At 47.4% G+C, this 18581-nt stretch overlaps 1 protein-coding gene across 4 annotated transcripts in view; it reads left to right on the forward strand.

Moving 5' to 3' along the window:
* The first annotated feature begins 796 nt into the window (after positions 1–796).
* PPP1R16A (protein phosphatase 1 regulatory subunit 16A) overlaps positions 797–18581 on the forward strand; it is a 77759-nt gene continuing 59974 nt past the window's right edge. For 2 of the 4 annotated variants that reach the window (XM_043538946.1, XM_043538944.1), the window contains exon 1: positions 1988–2053. The gene's annotated coding sequence lies outside the window, so the exon portion shown is untranslated. Of the gene's footprint in view, positions 922–1987; positions 2054–6641; positions 6936–18581 lie in introns of those variants that run through there. The other 2 variants (XM_043538942.1, XM_037891843.2) reach the window with 2 other exon arrangements.

The following is an 18581-nucleotide window of genomic DNA, read 5'->3' on the forward strand; positions in this document are numbered from 1 at the left end:
GTGGGGGGGGGGAAGATAGGGCCCCCGGCCAGGTTCCGAGGCAGGGGGAGATGGGAACACTGTGGAGGCCCCTAGGCGGGCGGGGGGGGAGATAGGGCCCCCGGCCAGGTTCCGAGGCAGGGGGAGATGGGGACACTGTGGAGGGCCCCGAGGCGGGTGGGGGGAGATGGGGCCCCCGGCCAGGTTCCGAGGCAGGGGGAGATGGGGACACTGTGGAGGCCCCTAGGCGGGTGGGGGGAGATGGGGCCCCCGGCCAGGCCCCAAGGCGGGAGGGAAATGGGGGCCCCGGCCAGGCCCCGAGGCGGGGGGGGGGAGATAGGGCCCCCGGCCAGGTTCCGAGGCAGGGGGAGATGGGGACACTGTGGAGGCCCCAAGATGGGGGGGGGGGATGGGGCCCCCGGCCAGGCTCCAAGGTGGGGGGGGAGGTGGGGCCCCCGGCCAGGTCCTGAAGTGGGGGGGGAGATGGGGCCCCCGGCCAGGCTCCGAGGTGGGGGGAGATGGGGACACTGTGGAGGCCCCGAGGCGGGGGGGAGATGGAGGCCCCCAGCCAGGCTCTGAGGCGGGGGGGGGGGGGGGGGGGAAGATGGATACACTGTGGAGGCTCCGAGGTGGCGGGGGGGAGATGGGGCCCCCGGCCAGGCCCCGAGGCTTTTCACTAAGTCGCCCCCAGCCCCGCCCTTTGCCCCTCCTGGCCCCACCCCCTACCGGCGGGGGCGTGGCCCGCGCTCCCTTGGCCCCGCCCCCCGGCTTCTCGCCCACACTCGACATGGCGCCGCCGGCGTCTGCCCTGAGCCGCCCAGTTCCGGCGGGAGCTCCGCCCAGAGCGGAAGTGTGGATGGTTGCTATGGCGAGGCGCTCTGGGGACCCGCCCCTACCGGGGAGAGAGCCGGAGAGCGATCCGGCTCCTGCCGACGGCGGCGGGTGAGTGCAGCCGGGAGCGGGAGCGTCCCCGTGACAGGGGGCGGGGGGCCTGTGCTTGGGGGGCTGTGGAGGGGGTCGGGGGGCCATTGGTGGGGGGGGGCTGTGGAGGGAGCGGGGGGGCCTGTGCTTGGGGGGCTGTGGCGGTGGCAGGGGGGCCTGTGTTTGGGGGGGGGCTGTGCTTGGGGGGCTGTGGAGGGGCGGGAGGGGCCTGTGCTTGGGGGGGGGCTGTGGCGGTGGCAGGGGGGCCAGTGCTGGGGGGGCTGTGGAGGGGGCAGGGGGGGCCTGTGCTTTGGGGGAGGCTGTGGAGGGTGTGGGGGGGCCTGTGCTTGGGGGGGGGCTGTGGGGGGAGGGGGGCCTGTGATGGGGGGGCTGTGGAGGGGGCCGGGGGGCCTGTGGCGGTGGCAGGGGGGCCTGTGCTTGGGGGGCTGTGGCCGTGGCGGGGGGGGGCCTATCATGGGTCAGTTGGGCTATGGAGGGGGTGGGGGTGCCATGGCATGATGGGTATGGAGTGGGTGGGGGTATGATGAGGACAGGGGTCTCATAGCAGTGGCCACCATTACCAGTGTCTAAAGCGGGGTAGGCGACCTACGGCACGCATGTTGAAGGCGGCACACGAGCCGATTTTCAGGGGCACTCACACTGCCCAGGTCCTGGCCACTGGTCCGGAGGGCTCTGCATTTTAATTTCATTTTAAATGAAGCTTCTTAAACATTTTAAAAACCTTATTTACTTTACATACAACAATCGTTCAGTTATATATTATAGACTTAAAGAAAGAGACCTTCTAAAAACGTTAAAATGTACTCCTGGCACGCGAAACCTTAAATTAGAGTGAATAAATGAAGACTTGGCACACCACTTCTGAAAGGTTGCTGACCCCTGGTCTAAAGTGACACTTGAAATGCTGGTGGCACTGTTATTTCCCTCATTTCACTGTGTCCTGACATTTCTGGCAAGCGGGGTCGGGGGGAGCCCAGTTGGTCTTGATCCGAGTGAGCAAAGAAGAGAATTCCTATAGACTGAAAATGTAGCAGAGATTTCTTTTCCCCACTTTTCCATATCTCAGGAACAGCAGGAGAGGGTTTTTGCCCAGCTTGGGAAACTACAGCTGGAGCAGAGAAATGTTCTGCAGGTGAGAACGTGGGAAAGGGAGGGTGATGGCTATTCATATATTATTTCATGTTTATGTTCTGGTGGCTCCAACCAGGATCTGGGTGCTGTGTAAACACATAAGTGACGTAGTCCTTGTCCCAGGGAGCTTACAATCTAATAGGATGTCATACAAAACGTAATGGACAGGCAACATGGAAGATAGACACAGAACGTGGTTAGTTGTTAATTTTCCCAGCTCCATTCTTCTGTTCAGGTGCTTCACCCAACTTGCTTTAGCAAGCTTAGTAACCGTGCCCTACTTCCACTCTGCCCATCATATTCTATTTGAATTCCACCACTTTTAGGTCATTTTAATGCCTTTTGCAATACTTTTCTTGCACTTCCCTCCCAGCGTCCTTTCCTTTCCTGATTAGAATGCAAGGCCCCCCAGCCATGTTTTTCCAGTTCAATCCAGTTAGTCGTTCTGGTCGTAGTCGGGCCTGTGAAGGCCTGTTCCCTTCCTGCTCCATTGCCAATGCCTCTGTGGAACATAGGAATTGCCAGACTGGATCAGATTGCTAGTCCATCTAGCCCAGTATCTTGTCTCTCAAAGTGGCCAACACCAGATGCTACAGAGGAAGGTTTAAGAAGTCCCAGAGTAAGCAGATATGGGTTAATCTGCTCCTTGTGAAGGTCTTATCCAAATCACTAATAGTTAGAGATTAGTTTAAATCCCAAAGAAGGAGGTTTAATATACCTTCCAAAATGCTTGTTAACGAGAATATCCAGGGTTATAATATTGAATACTATCCAATAAACGTCCAGCCTTTTTTTGAACCTTGTGAAGTTCTTGGCTTCAATGACATAATTTCACGAGTTCCACGTCTAATTACATGTTGTGTATAAAAATATTTCCTTTTGTCAGTTAGAATTTGCCACCTTTTAACTTAATTGAGTGTGCCCTGTTCTTGTGTTAGAAAACAGGTAGGGAGAAGAGAGTTCTTGATCTGTGTTCTCTAGGCCATTCATTAGTTTGTATACTTTTATCATGTCCTTATTTGCCTGGTTGGGGATCCGTGGAAATGTGGCTGGCTTGGTCTCTCTACCCCACTGCTTCTCCTCCTCTTCTAATATCCATCTTCTCAGGGTGGGGACTGTACCTTTCTCTATCTTTTGAACCAGGACAGGTGCACTGTCAGTGTTAGTGACTAACAGCTTGATGTACACAACCTGAATTTACTTAGTACAAAGTGCATCATATTTGTATGACACACGTTGGAGAACAAGATTTTCCCTAGGTACAGAGCAATACTAAGGGTTTGTCTGCACGCAGTTTTTTTGTACTCTCTAGTAACTGATATAGTTAAATCAATTCAACCTCCTAGTGTAGATGCAGTTATACAGGCATAGATGTAAATTACAGAAATAAGCAATAGTGATATAAACACCTCTATGCCGGTATGCTCCTCATGTCCATGCTAGGGGGTTACACAGTTAAATTGGTACAAAACCCCAATGCTACTGCTCTCCTCCAGTCCTGTGCATACTGCTTCTGCTGATCCTGTTAATTAGCTGATGTCTGGAAGCTCATTTGAGGATGGAAAGAGCAATGTAAGTGCTAAGTACTATTAAGTATTATGATGCTAATGGGATTCACATGCATACATCGGCATGTGTGATCAGCTTCCTTCTCCTGGGTGTAGCATAGCCCTGAAATAGGTGGCTCACCAGGAAATGTGTTAATGAGTGACAAAGTAGACTGCAAAATGCTAAAACCAGTTTTCTTCATAAAACTGGATCTGTGTAGCATTTGGCCTAGTTCTGGAGAACAGCAAAATAATCCCTGAATTTTCACCCTTTGTTGTTCTCCATGTTGTTCTGCTCTGGAGGCTGTTTGTTAATTTTTCTAGCACATATTGCCATGGCAATGAGGCTTGTGGTAAGTACTTGAGCTCTCTGAGAAATCACTAAACTGGTTCTCGTCAGTGCATGACAAGTCAGGTCCATGGCCAGTGAGGATTATGGGCTGGACTATATTTACTATCACTTCGGTGGCATATAGATTGCAGTGCAAAATGTGTTAACATAAGTAACTGGATTACCTCTGTTTTAAACTCCACAGAGCTTTTTAAAAAGGATTTTGTAGCTATGAATTTCTTCCTCACCCTGAAATTTCTGGTTCTTTGCCAGAGAGTTTCTGATAACATTTTTGACACGATTTATTAGAACTGCCACTCCCTGGGCTTTGAACTTTAAAAGCCCAGGTTGCATGTCTCTATTTGTGTCCAATCAAATAATGCTTTTCTTCAATTGAGGAATGTTATCTTGTGGATAAAGGCAGAGGACTTGGAGTCAGAGTTGAGTTCTCATAGGGTCATAGACTGTAAGGTCAGAAGGGACCATCATGATCATCTAGTCCAGAGGTTCTCAAACTGGGGGTTGTGAGGTTATTACATGGGGGGTCGTGAGCTGTCACCCTCCACCCCCAAACCCCACTTTGCCTCCAGCATTTATAATAGTGTTAAATATATAAAAAAAAAAGTGTTTTACATTTATAAGGAAGGGGGTCTCACTCAGAGGCTTGCTGTGTGGAAGGGGTCATCAGTCCAAAAGTTTGAGAACCACTGATCTAGTCTGACCTCCTGCACACTGCAGGCCACAGAACCTCACCAACCCATTCCCGGAATAGACCCCTAACCTCTGGCTGACTTCCTGAAGTCCTCAAATCATGACTGAAAGACTTCAACTTACAGAGAATCCACCATTTACACTAGTTTAAACCTGCAAGTGACCTGCACCCCATGCTGCAGAAGGAGGCGAAACCCTCCCAGGGTCTCTGCCAATCTTACCTGGGCAAAAATTCCTTCCCGACCCCAAATACGGCGATCAGTTAGACCCTGAGCATGTGGGCACGATCCATCAGCCAGACACCTGGGAAAGAATTCTCTGTAATAACTCAGAGCCCTCCCCAGCTAGTGTCCCATCCCCGGCCATTGCAAATATTTGCTGCTAGCAGTCGCAGATTAGCTACATGCTATTGTACGCAGTCTCATCACAACACGCCCTCCATAAACTTATCAAGCTCAGCCTTGAAGCCAGTTAGGTTCTTTTCCTGAATCCACAACATATTGCCTCTGGGAACTTGGACGAGTCCCTTGATTTTTACATGTTTGTGTCCTCTTCTGTAAAATACCTGCCTCGCAGGCATGTTGTGCAGATGAATGTTTGGAAAGCAATTGGGGGTGTAACATTCTATATAATTACGCTCAAGTGCTGGTTGGGTTTGGTAGGATTGCTCGATGTGGGGGCTGTTATTGTTCATCTGGTCAGCACTAAGGCAGTCCCAAAGCGTGATGTACTTGTTGCACAATGGTACTCTTACGCTTGGATGAATAAGGACTGGCTTCACAGAAAGCTGTAGTACGAGGATATTAGATTTCAGTAAATCATGGGAAATTACGACATGTGTGACCAAATTCTGCTTCCGCTCCTCACTGCGGGAGTGACAGAGTTATAAGGGTGATAGTGGGGAACAAGGAGAAATGAGCTTACAGTGCGCTAAGCTTACTAAAAGTCCAGTGTGACGTATGGGATGCATATGGAGATAACTACCCCTTTCTCAGGAGCTCTGGTGTGACCAGACCTGGAATATTTAATGCACTGTGGGAACCATGTTACCAGAAAGATGCTGATCAATTAGACGGAGTTCAGGGGAGAGCAACAACAATGATCAGAGGCTGCAAGGTTAGATGGGGGATGAGAATAAGCAAATTAACCATGTATCAGAGGGAGCAATTATTCAGAGTGATACAGGGGTGGAGGAGCAGGTGGTTAGAAGTATTAGTAAGAGAGAAGAAGGAAATGAGAGAGGAAATTTAGGCTCAATCTCGATTAAAAACTTCCCAGCAGTCAGACCTGTGCATCTCAGTAGGGTCTGAGCTCCAAACCCTACTGCTTTGCGAGGTCTTGCTAACACCCACCCTGACCCAGGACTCGGCTGGTCTGTAGTGTCAGAGCAGCTGCATTCTGCTCCATTTCATGCATATTAGGCACCACGCTCAAGTGCCAGACAAGTTGTCATTTGTATTCCTCAGCTGGGCAAATTTGGGAAGCTTCTTTGTGGAAGGGCCTCTGCCTGCTTGGGAGGTGTGTGGCTGAGACTTTACCAATGGTAACAACCTGCAGTTCCCATCCTTAGAAACATACTTTTGTGGAAGCGCCCCGACATAAATCTGCCTTTGGCCACGTTTTTCCCATGTGAGTGCTTAAAGCAGGGCACCTAACTAGATTGTTCTGCTTTTCAAAAGTGCTGAGCACCCACACAACAGTGGCTTAAGGGGAAGCTGCAGGAGCTCAGCACTCCTGGGGGGACATGACTGTAGGGCCCTTCATTTGAAAACTGTGGCCATTATGCACTACATCTATAAATCTTAAATAGCCCCAGTCCTCCTTTCTCCTGCTATGGTGCGCAATAACCGTGCCATCGAGCTAACCATCCTGATGCAGCCAAGCATGACAGTCAGCTATCAGGCCGCATGTTCACTTGCTCTATATGTAAATATTTCATATTATGGAACAGTCCCTCAACTCTCTGGCCTAGTGTTTGGTTGAGTGCCTTCTGTTTCCAGGTAGGAGGGCGTTCGTGGTGTCTGAGCTGCCATTTCTCAGTGGAGTTCTCGCCTCACTCTTCTGTCTTTAACCTTGTTTCATTTGTCCACCGGAAAGTGACATCACTGGCAAGTGATGTCAAGTGACTCCCTGAAGCTCCAAGGCAAGGCTGGTGCGCTCCAAGGCATGATTTCTGCTGGTCGGTCTCAAAAACAAAGCCCAAGCAACCTGCGCTGCTGCCGCTTTCAGAGAAAAAAGCATTAAAAGAAAAGATGAGCTTTCAGAGCAGGACAGAGAAGGGCATCTGCATGGAGGTAAAATATTGTGCTCTATGCTTCCGGTAGTGGGACGTTCAAAGGAACAGCAGCACAGTTCTCCTTAACCTTGCTCTTTGGTTGTCTGCCTGCATTTGTCTGGGCTGCCTGATTGCTTTTGCCGAGCTGGAGTGGGGTCCTCAGCCTTTCAGGGCTCAGTGCACAAAGAGACCTTGCATGAAGTCACAGAAATAAGAGATGGAAAGGGTTAGTGGTCCCCTGGAGTTCATACCTCTTTCTGGGTGGGGACCGTTTCCAAAAGTATATGCTCTAATGCCTTGCTCAGGTCACTTTCAGCTGAGGTTTCCATCACTTCCCTTAGGAGACTATTTTACAGTCTCTAGATTTCATTGTTAGGCAGGGTGGATTGATTTAAATCCAGGCATTTAAACCACCAAGTGGAAAGTCTCGATTTAAATAATCAATTTTAATCAATTTTTCCATTTGTACTTCAGTTATTTTCTAAAGAAAGATGCATTCTCATTGGTTGATATAGCTATTAAATTGATTTACAACTCAGTAAAGCCTTTACACTAATTTGGTATATTGTTTTGCCACCTAGGAGGGTACGCTATACATACATTTGTTAAGCAATTATATAGCTTAATATTGTCAGATTCTTATTAATTGTATACCTTTAGTATGTTAGAAAATGGTAAATGATATGTTGCTTATTTATTATATAATTAACTTTTTGCTTATGATTTGTGTCAAGCTGCATTAGGATGGTAACTGGAATTTAATTAAACACACAAAACAGCATGTAAAATTTATTTTTATTAAACAAAATAACCTTAAATGTTTTGTTTACATAAACTTCTTTTATCAAAACATGTTCCACATTTACAACTAAATTATAAGAAGTTTGGGTTTTAACATATTTTTTATTAAACTCAGATTTCATTATAAACAAGTTTTTTTTAAAAAAAGGTATAATTTAAATAATTAAAAATCAATTTAAACAAAATAATTCTGATTTATCTATTCATTTTAAATAATTGATTTTTATCCACGTTGCTGTCAGGAAACACTTCTTGGTGTCTGTCCTAAATTGAGAAATTCGAAGCTTAACTTTCTCCCTCCTTGGGCGGCACTGTAAATAATTCTTTCTACTTGATGTTTGCACCCTTCAAAAATTTGTAAACGTTTGTCCTCACTTAGCCAAGCTAAACAGATTCAGCTCTTATAAATCTCTTCTTATAAACCAATAGCTTCAGGACCAATCACTCAGTTCTTCTCTCTATCTTAGAATCAGAGAACCATGGTGTTAGAAGGGAGTGCAAGGGTCATCTAGTCTAACCCCTGCCAAGATGCAGGATTTGTTGTCTCTAAACCATCTAAGACAGATGGCTAGTGAGCCTCCTTTTGAAAACCTCCAGTGAAGGAGCTTCCATGACCTCCCTTGACAGTTTGTTCCATTCTCCTAGTGTTCTTACAGTTAGGACGTTTTTCCTGAGATTTCATCTAAATCTGCTGTGCTGGAGTTCGAACCCACGGCCTCTTGTCCTGCCCCCTGTGGCAAGAGAGAACAACTTTTCTCCATCTTTTTATGGCAGCCGTTCAAGTATTTGAAGACCACTATCATGTCCCCCCCGCAATCTCTTCTCTTCCAAACTAAACATACCCAGTTCCTTCAGCCTTTGCTCATCTGGCTTGCGTTCCAGCCCTTTGATCATCTTTGTGTCTCACCTCTGGATCCTTTCCAGTTTCTCTACATCCTTTCTATATGGCGGTGACCAAAATTGGACATAGAACTCCAACTGAGGCCTAACCAGTGCCAAGTAGAGCGGTACCGTCACCTCCTGTGACTTGCATGCTGTGCCTCTGTTAATGCAACCCAGAATTGCATTTGGTTTTTTTCCAACAGCATCACATTGACGACTCATGTTGAGGTTGTGATCCACCACAGCGCCCAGATCCTTCTCAGCAGTGCTGCTGCTAAGCCAGTTATCCCCCATTCTGTATTTGTGCATTTGGTTTTTCTTCCCTAAGTGTAGCACCTTACATTTGTCTTTGCTGAATTTCATTTTTTTGTGTAGCCCAGTTCTCCAATTTATCAAGAACTCTTTGAATTTGAACTTTATCCTCCGAAGAGTTTGTAACCTCCCCCCGCCCCAGCTTTGTGTCATCTGTAAATGTGATCAGTATGCTTTCTGTTTCTACATCCAGGTAATTAATAAAGATATTAAATAACAGCAGACACAGAACAGATCCCTGTGGAAGCCCAATGTGTTGTTATTTTTCTGGCAGTAAAGTGCCCATCGTCAGCTATCCAGGGACAGTGTCACCAGTGCTATGGGAATTGAAGTGTTCTGAGGGAATACTGCCTCAAAAACACTCTTATTTAATACAAAATATAACTAAAATGTTGTTTGCAAAAGAGCTGTGTTGATGAGAACTGTGAAGAGAAGGTATCTTTCCCCAGAAACTGCAAAAAGGGAAGCATCTCCTTTGTTAAGCAGATTTCTTTGCTGCCCAGGTACTGATGTGGTCTGTGACTCTTGTTTCCAGACTACTTAATACGCACCTCCTACAGTTTGGATCTGGGGAGCCATGCCTTGTACATTTGTTTCCCCACAAGTACTTGGAAATTTGATGATGATCAGATGGTACGTGGTATGGTAGTGAAGGACAGCGATTCGTATGCTGCAGTGCTGGCCTCAGATCACTTTCCCTTCAGAGCCCTGATTAATCCTTATAACAGTGTCCAACCCACCAAAGGCTCTGATGCTTTAACACAGGCAGCTGCTCGTAAATGTCCCAGGCTTAAAATCCGTGATGAAAAGTGGTTCCTCATGGGATCATCTCAGCCAGCCACATGACAGGTCCAAGTCCTCTCCTCTAACCAACAGCTGGCTATAGACCTGCCACTGTACGGTGATGTCTTAAGCAGCAGTTGTTGCAATTGTTTGGTTTAGACATTTCAGAGACTATTTTAGTTTTCCAAGGCTAATTCTAGAAAGTATGTCCTGGAGTCCATGCAGGGGAATGAACACAGAGTTAGACATTCCTAGTCCTTTTTGGTTTGGCCACTGAATTCAGTGGAAACAGTTAGAGCTCTGTTAGACAAGTGCTCTTGGAGGCCAGAGATGGGTGAATTTAGAATTCTCTTTTGTCACGGGTGGTGTGTGTGGTGGTAGTGGGGGGGCAAGACATCCTGAGTGTGGGTTATTGTTTGTAGCCTTCCTGGGAATAATGAATTTTTGTGTTGTCCATTTGGGTAAAGAAATTATGTTTAAGAAGCCTGTGGTTTACTTTTTGGGGTTTGACAAATTCACTTCTTGTGCATCTCAGACAACTGATTAATCTGCCGCGACAGGGAGATTTTCCTAATGTCATTCTTGGGCTAGGTCAAGCTCTCACAAGAGCAGTGTGGTCTCTCACAAAGGGTGTTGGTCCACTGGTACTTGTGACCCCCTAGTGTCACTAAAGCCTTGGGTTGGAACAGTCCTAAGAAATGACTGGATTTATTTGGTCCTCAATAGTTTAGTAGTTGGCGTATGTAAATCAGTGGTGAAGGCTGGAGGCTGTATGGTTGCCAAAGACTCGGAAAGGTGATTCAGCTGTCCAGAGACCAGGTTTGTGTTAGGCCATGTCTACACTAGCACTTATGGTGACAAAACTTTTGTTGCTCAGAGGTGTGGAAAAAACCACTCCCCGAGCGACATAAGTTTTGCCGGCATAAGTGCTTGTGTGCACAGCGCTATGTCGGTGGGAGGCGCTCTCCTGCTGACATAGCTAGTGCCGCTCATTGATCTGGCTTTGTTATGTCGACAGGAGCACTCTCTCCCGTCAGCATAACGCGACACACGGGCACTCTGACAGTGGCACAGATGTCTCAGTACGGCTATGTCGCTGTAAGCTTCTGAGTATAGACCTGGCCTTAGTCTGTGGCTTGCACATAATGCAGACCCTTTAGTAATGTTATATGAGATCTTATAAAAAATGTTTTCTGCTGGAGTATTTAGCTCTGTAGCCTTGTTCCACCATGGGAAGGAAAACCATCCCAACCAGAAAGGTCCTCAGGATTTCTGTTCCCCTCTTTCGAGGCCCTGCATTGTGCTGAGTTTCTTTGACTTGGTAGGACTGAATGTGAGTCATATTGGAACTCATCTCCACTACTCATGCGTAAGACCTGTGGGGCATCTCATGGCATTCCCCCTCACTTAGCTTAGCACACTGTTTCTGCTGCACTTTTGGTTCCTGCCAGCCTCAGGTGTGAGGCACGTAGCCTGAAAAGTCTAAGCTGGCTATCTCCTGTTTCCCCCAAATCTCTTGTTTTCCATGGGCAAGAGTTAAACCCTCTGAGTGGTTTTGAATCGGTTTTAGTCTCTTGGAGCACCAGACACTCCTTTCTTGCTGCTGACACCTCGTTTGTTGCTGGAAGTGTGGTGTTCCCTCCCCTCCTGCAGACCAGAACCAAACTTTTGGCTTCTGCTTAAAATTGAACAATGATATTGGCAATTGCTGCTGCTTTTCTTCTGCTGCAGATTTACCAGGTGTTAGGCCCTGTGGTGGTTCCCTGACCTGGGTACGGGCAGAGCCATGTTATTGTCTGGAGTGTCAAGAGGAAAAGCTGTCCTCAAGAGTGAAAGTTTGGGAAAATTTCTGATGTCTGTGGAACCCCTTAAGTTCACAGACTTCTCCTCCCACCCTCGCCCCAGTCCCTCAGCCTGGTGCTGAATGCTTGAAGCTCTTGCTGCTGTTAGGAAGCCTTTAGCTGAAAACATTCCTGGGTCTGCACATTTCAGCAGCCGCTCATATGGCTCAACTATTTTGCACTTCCCATCTGTAGATCTCAAACCATTCTACAGAGGTAGGTGAGTGGCATTATTCCCATCTCACAGATGGGGAGGTTAGGTGACCAAAATTACGCAGTGAGTCAGTGGCAGAATTGCAAATAGAACCCAGCTCTTTACGGAGGCAGGCAGGCACGACCGCAGTTCATGCAATATTGCTCTTGCTGCATTTGTACACACAGTCTTAAAGATAAAGACACTTTGGCCACAAGTGAAATGAATTTGGTCTTAGCGAATGTTTACCCACCGCATGAAACCATCCCAGAAATCGGTACACCTGGCGGTCTGACCGGGATACAAGGAACTGGCACTGCTGCCTGCTCAGTGTGTACCTGCAGCTATGGGGACTCCTGGTGTTATGTTGGATCATATTAAAGAAGTTCTGAATTAAAATCACAAATGAGTTTGATTCCCCATAGTTTAAATTCCAGGGTATTACTAATTAAGAGGTCTCTTGGTTTTTGGTCTCTTGTTTTTACTGTTTCTCCCTCTGAGTGTGAAACTTGCAAGCTGCTAATTGTGTTAGTACATAGAAGCATAGAATATCAGGGTTGGAAGGGACCTCAGGAGGTCATCTAGTCCAACCCCCTGCTCAAAGCAGGACCAATCCCCAACTAAATCATCCCAGCCAGGGCTTTGTCAAGCCTGACCTTAAAAATATCTAAGGAAGGAGATTCCACCACCTCCCTAGGGAACCCATTCCAGTGTTTCATCGCCCTCCTAGTGAAAAAGTTTTTCCTAATATCCAACCTAACCTCCCCCACTGCAACTTGAGACCATTAGTCCTCGTTCTGTCATCTGCTACCACTGAGAACAGCCTAGATCCATCCTCTTTGAAACCCCCTTTCAGGTAGTTGAAAGCAGCTATCAAATCCCCCCTCATTCTTCTCTTCCGCAGACTAAACAATCCCAGTTCCCTCAGCCTCTCCTCATGAGTCATGTGTTCCAGTCCCCTAATCATTTTTGTTGCCCTCCGCTGGATGTTTTCCAATTTTTCCACATCCTTCTTGTAGTGTGGGGCCCAAAACTGGACACAGTTCTCCAGATGAGGCCTCACCAATGTGCAATAGAGGGGAACGATCACGTCCCTTGATCTGCTGGCAGTGCCCCTACTTATACATCCCAAAATGCCATTGGCCTTCTTGGCAACAAGGGCACACTGTTGACTCCTATCCAGCTTCTCATCCACTGTAACCCCTAGGTCCTTTTCTGCAGAACTGCTGCCTAGCCATTCAGTCCCTAGTCTGTAGCGGTGCATGGGATTCTTCCGTCCTAAGTGCAGGACTCTGCACTTGTCCTTGTTGAACCTCATCAGATTTCTTTTGGCCCAATCCTCTAATTTGTCTAGGGCCCTCTGTATCCTATCCCTACCCTCCAACATATCTACCTCTCCTCCCAGTTTAATGTCGTCTGCAAACTTGCTGAGGGTGCAATCCATGCCATCCTCCAGATCATTAATGAAGATATTGAACAAAACCGGCCCGAGTGCCGACCCTTGGGGCACTCCACTTGATACCGGCTGCCAACTAGACATGGAGCCATTGATCACTACCCGTTGAGCCCGACAATCTAGCCAGCTTTCTATCCACCTTATCGTCCATTCATGCAGCCCATACTTCTTTAACTTACTGGCAAGAATACTGTGGGAGACCGTGTCAAAAGCTTTGCTAAAGTCAAGGAACAACACGTCCACTGCTTTCCCCTCATCCACAGAGCCAGTTATCTCGTCATAGAAGGCAATTAGAGAAGGCATCCTAAGACAGAGTCTGTTCTCAAAGCAATACTTTATAACAACTACTCACACAGGGAGAGACTCAAAGCGATACTTTGTAACAACAGAAACAGCACACAGAGACTCCCCGCCCTTTTGTTGTATTTATCTCGCTTTGTTAACAATTGTGATTAAAATAGAGATAGAGGATGTATGTGGATGGATGGTTGCTGTGGATAATAAATGAATGATCAGGGAGGTGCCAGCCTAAGAATCCAGAGTCCATCAGCCGAAGAAGGCGTCAAGTGGAAACAACCAGAAGGCAGACTGGAATCTACCCAACAACCTCAAGGATGGGCGAACTGAAGAACAACACGGAGCCGTCAGGAATGTGCCATCTGCTGATTGATTCAGCAACAGCATGATGAAGCAATTCCCATAGACTGGCATAGGAAGAAATTCCTATAAAAATGGACTCTAGAAACTGAGAACTTTGGGGTCTGATTCTGCAAACCAACTTCCAGGAGTGTCAGATGTGCATCTGACAAGGCCCAGCTCCCTCCTCGTGTCCAGGCCACCTGGCCAGTGGCCTGGCACAAGCAACAGTAAGGCTAGTAACTATGATAACAACCTGCAGAACCTGTGCATGTGTGTGTGTGTGTGTGTGTGTGTGTATGAATGAATGTGTGAATAAAGATGAGATTGAATGGAATGTTATAGCTATAACTAACTGCTTACTATGATTCTTTCTGTATTCACAATAAATGTGGCATTTTGCCTTTTCCCCTTTAATAAGATCCTGCTGGTTTTTATTTTATTGGTATAACCCTGGGTCCAGGTGCTGACCCCTCAGTAAGAACAGGTAGAAATGCAAGTGCCCCGGCCCCAGGGCCACGTGGTGTGGCAATGAGCTGCTTTGTGCTGACTAAGAGGTCAGTGGTAATACCTTGAGCGCTTTAGGGAATTAAAGTATCTCCTACCAAAGCTGGTCAAAAATGTTCTGATGGAACCTTTTCTGAGCGGGCAACCCCAGGAGGCAGCAGCCAGGGGAGTTGGGCAGCTGGGGCCAGGCTGAAAAATTTTGCATTTGTTCTCTGGAATTTTTCAGAATTTTTCTTCCTGTGAAAAATATGGGTTTTTTTGTTTGTCCCAGTGTAGAATGAAAGATTCCCCCACCCCCTGACTGAAAGTTTCTACAGTAGGGAGACTGAGCTGGCCGGAAAACAGACTCTCCTACTTCATCAAAGCCCTGCTCCTGGCAGGGGCGTGCAGCAGACTTCCCAGTGTCCACTCCTTGTTTTTCAGCTATCCACCATTCCCATAACTCCTTCCACAAAACACATCACCTGCTTCTCTTTCCCTGACTGAATGCTGTCTCCTCCCCAGTCAGCAGGTCTGGCTAGCAGTTTGGGTCAGGTGTGGGGAAAGAAAGTGATGCATTGAATCTTGGCTTTTGGGGTTGGAGGCAATTGAAAGGTTTGGCAGGATTTCCCCAATTTGCTTGACCCAGTTGTGTCAGGAGGGCTTTGGCAGAGGCCTGGAGCTCCCAGGATTGGAATATTAGGTGGGGCTGGATTGAGGTACTCTGGCAAGTCTGTGTGGTTGTGCAGGACTGCAATAACTCTGCAGTGTTGTAAGAAATGACCGAGGTACATTAATAGAGCCGTCTGGGGGAAATCTTTTGTGCTGTTCCTTGTTTTTGCTAACTTTAGCCTTACTATTATTTATGACTGACACTGTAATTGTGAGCGTTGCTTTACAAAACAAGGAAATCACAAGGTGGAATCCCTGCCCAGAGGAGTTTACAATTGACATAAATAGAACAACAGGAGACAGCAAAACAGGTTGTCCGAAGGTGAAAACAGTACAAGCATGCAGGAATGCCTGTGAGCTGAGGTTTCAGAGTGGTAGCCGTGTTAGTCTGTATCAGCAAAAAGAACGAGGAATACCACAAGTACCTCTCATTCTTTTTGTGAGCTGAGGGTGCCACTGTTTTAATATATGCAAAATCATAGTTTGCCATGACCAATCCATACTCTGAGTCCCCAGTTTAAAAAATTGTCCCGTGGCAGTTAATCTTATTAAACAACCGAACAATGGGGATCAGATCTCTTAAATATATGAAATAATCCAGCAATCCTGTGTATTTGCCCTTTGACTGGAGAGCAGGTTTTCATGGAACTCTCCATAGTCTTCAGGAATATGCTGTTTGCTCCATCAGGCTGTGATCTCATCCATCTCCTAAAGGAGTGGCGGAAGTGCCCTAAAAGTGTGGGGGCCACAGGCGCCCAAACCATGGCCTTGCCCCCCCCCCCGATGCTGTGCCCCCACACTGCCCCTTCTCCCCATGCTCCTGCCCTCGCACCGTCTCTTCCCCCAAGGCCCTGTTCCTGTGCCACCTCTTTCCCTCCAAGACCTCACCCCCCGCTTGCTCCCCTCTGCGCCCCCACCCCTGTCACTTGTCCTTATGGCCTAGAAAAGGTGGGAGTCATGCTCCCTGGCCCGCCCTGTTCCGGCATCCCTGCTCCTAAACTAAGCCTGTTTTGCTCACTGGTTAGAGAAGACATCCAGGTGCTGCAGGAAAAGGGTGTCGGTGATTCAACATTCTTCTGAGTCAGGATTGAACGAACACCTCAGCATAGTGTTAGGAGTGCTGACAAGGACCCAGCTGCTACTTGCTCGCAGCTGGGCACCTTCCAATTTGGAAGTTACATTCTGCCTGCCTCTCCTTCCTCCCCCGCCCCCGGCTTCCTCCACTGTGGTTTTAACGGACACTCCACTCCTAAACTGTTGTGTATCATTCGGCTGCTGTTAAACAGCTGCTGCATTTAATCTCAGAGGTGGCTGTATTTCAGTGTTGGACAAAATAACTTCTGTATACATGGTAAAAATCTTTGAGATGCTTCTGAAGGAAAGGTTTCAGAGTAGCAGCCGTGTTAGTCTATATTCGCAAAAAGAAAAGGAGTACTTGTGGCACCTTAGAGACTAACTAATTTCTTTGAGCATAAGCTTTCGTGAGCTACAGCTCACTTCATCGGATGCATTCAGTGGAAAATACAGAGGGGTGATTTATATACATAGAGAACATGAAACAATGGGTGTTACCATACACACTGTAACCAGAGTGATCACTTAAGGTGAGCTATTACCAGCGGGAGAGCAGGGGGAGGGGAACCTTTTGTAGTGATAATCAAGGTGGACCATTTCCAGCAGTTGACAAGAACGTCTGAGGAACAGTGCGGGGTGGGGGGGGGATAAACATGGGGAAATAGTTTTATTTTGTGTAATGACCCATCCACTCCCAGTCTCTATTCAAGCCTAAGTTAATTGTATCCAGTTTGCAAATTAATTCCAATTCAGCAGTCTCTCGTTGGAGTCTGTTTTTTAAGTTTTTTTTTGTTGAAGAATTGCCACTTTTAGGTCTGTAATTGCGTGACCAGGGAGATTGAAGTGTTCTCCAGTTGGTTTTTGAATGTTATAATTCTTGACGTCTGATCTGTGTCCATTTATTCTTTTACATAGAGACTGTCCAGTTTGACCAATGTACATGGCAGAGGGGCATTGCTGGCACATGATGGCATGTATCACATTGGTAGATGTGCAGGTGAAAGAGTCGCTGATAGTGTGGCTGATGTGATTAGGCCCTATGATGGTGTCCCCTGAATAGATATGTGGGCACAGTTGGCAACAGGCTTTGCTGCAAGGATAGGTTCCTGGGTTAGTGGTTCTGTTGTGTGGTGTGTGGTTGCTGGTGAGTATTTGCTTCAGGTTGGGGGGCTGTCTGTAGGCAAGGACTGGCCTGTCTCCCAAGATCTGTGAGAGTGATGGATCATCCTTCAGGATAGGTTGTAGATCCTTGATGATGCGTTGGAGAGGTTTTAGTTGGGGGCTGAAGGTGATGACTAGTGGCGTTCTGTTATTTTCTTTGTTGGGCCTGTCCTGGAGTAGGTGACTCCGGGTACTCTTCTGGCTCTGTCAATCTGTTTCTTCATTTCCGCAGGTGGGTATTGTAGTTGTAAGAATGCTTGATAGAGATCTTGTAAGTGTTTGTCTCTGTCTAAGGGGTTGGAGCAAATGGGGTTGTATCGTAGAGCTTGGCTGTAGACAATGGATTGTGTGGTGTGGTCTGGATGAAAGCTGGAGGCATGTAGGTAGGAATAGCGGTCAGTAGGTTTCCGGTATAGCATGGTGTTTGTGACCATCGCTTATTAGCACCGTAGTGTCCAGGAAGTGGATCTCTTGTGTGGACTGGTCCAGGCTGAAGTTGATGGTGGGATGGAAATTGTTGAAATCATGGTGGAATTCTTCAAGGGCTTCTTTTCCATGGGTCCAGATGATGAGGATGTCATCAATGTAGCGCGAGTAGGGGCATTAGGAGACGAGAGCTGAGGAAGCGTTTTTCTAAGTCAGCCATAAAAATGTCAGCATACTGTAGGGCCACGCGGGTACCCATAGCAGTGCCGCTGATTTGAAGGTATACATTGTCCCCAAATGTGAAATAGTTATAGGTGAGGACAAAGTCACAAAGTTCAGCCACCAGGTTAGCCATGACATTATCGGGGATACTGTTCCTGACGGCTTGTAGTCCATCTTTGTGTGGAATGTTGGTGTAGAGGGCTTCTACATCCATAGTGGCCAGGATGATGTTTTCAGGAAGATCACCGATGGATTGTAGTTTCCTCAGGAAGTCAGTGGTGTCTCGAAGATAGCTGGGAGTGCTGGTAGCGTAGGGCCTGAGGAGGGAGTCTACATATCCAGACAATCCTGCTGTCAGGGTGCCAACGCCTGAGATGATGGGGCATCCAGGATTTCCAGATTTATGGATCTTGGGTAGCAGATAGAATACCGCAGGTCGGGGCTCCAGGGGTGTGTCTGTGCGGATTTGTTCTTGTGTTTTTTCAGGGAGTTTCTTGAGCAAATGCTGTAGTTTCTTTTGGTAACCCTCAGTGGGATCAGAGGGTAATGGCTTGTAGAAAGTGGTGTTGGAGAGCTGCCTAGCAGCCTCTTGTTCATATTCCGACCTATTCATGATGACGACAGCACCTCCTTTGTCAGCCTTTTTGATTATGAAGGAAAGGTGCTATATGAAATGTGAGATCCCTCTATCTGATTCTGATTTAAGGAGTTCCACCAGAG

The sequence above is a fragment of the Chelonia mydas genome, chromosome 2, assembly GCF_015237465.2.
Source record: "Chelonia mydas isolate rCheMyd1 chromosome 2, rCheMyd1.pri.v2, whole genome shotgun sequence".
In the NCBI taxonomy this organism is placed as follows: domain Eukaryota; kingdom Metazoa; phylum Chordata; order Testudines; family Cheloniidae; genus Chelonia; species Chelonia mydas.